Source organism: Formica exsecta, unplaced genomic scaffold (genome assembly GCF_003651465.1).
Source record: "Formica exsecta isolate Colony F162 unplaced genomic scaffold, ASM365146v1 scaffold1249, whole genome shotgun sequence".
NCBI lineage: Eukaryota > Metazoa > Arthropoda > Insecta > Hymenoptera > Formicidae > Formica > Formica exsecta.
Genome location: NW_021848583.1, coordinates 1 through 1,096, shown reverse-complemented (window position 1 = coordinate 1,096; position 1,096 = coordinate 1).

Below are 1,096 nucleotides of genomic sequence, written 5' to 3'. Positions count from 1 at the left end.
CCCTATCGTCCAACTTTCATTTCTCTAATAATTTATTTTTATTTCATGTAATTTTTCTAAAACTATTTATTGTAAATTTCCAACCGGAATTTAAATTTTAGTTTCCCCGCTTAATTCCGGTTGATGTCCTCCGTATTTTTGTAACACCCGCGAGAACACAATTTTCATCCACATACACACATTCACACACAACCATATTAGATCTTAAGCAAGTTTATTTTATAATAACAGTTTATTAAATTGAATTAGATGATTCATTATTAAATTCTATATTTTAAAATTATTCGTTTTAATTTCTGAATAAATGTAAAGTTAAATTTTAAAGTTCAAGCAATTTATTAACCAGACTTCCTTCCTGTTAACCGAAATCGCACAAGGTCCCGTCCCGGGTAATAAGGATTCAGTTCCTTTACCAGAAAAGGGACCACCGAGCGAACGGCCTTTCGATAGAGTAAGAGCGACCCTTCCGGTCGTTGACCTATCTGGGGCCCTGGTCTGTTCGTTCGACTCTAGGACACGCATCGTCTAACATTTGTTTAGAGGTAAGTAGGTTATGCCCTCCCGCTGACTCTTCCATTATTTGAGTCTGGACGTAACATAAGAAATTTTGGGGGTTCGTCCGTGATTGTTATGTGCGATTTCTAAAACGGGAATGAGTCGGAGTACTAGAGGAGGAAGCGATAAAGAAGAGATAGAAAAACTTTATAAACTCGCTCTAGAAGGAAAAAAATTCAAACCTATATCCAAATCAGAAACAACTAAATCTAATACAGTACACACATCCACACCGATAAAAGACAGTGAAACCATATCCAAACAAGTAGACATCTCATTAGAAAATACATTAATAGAGGAAAGTTTATTCGATAATACTCTTGAGACCGAGACGTCCGAGCCAAGTTCCGACGATTCGCAGCGTATTACAGATACCAAATTAATTAACGCTCGTAATAAAATTATTACGAATTACAAGTATAAAGGGACAGAGAGCGATTCAGACGAAACTGAAACAATGGCTCAAAATCCCTCCGCTACTCTAAAATACGCGGTAGAAGCCGTCCCCTTTTTCGATGGCAACCATTCTTCTTTAACTTAT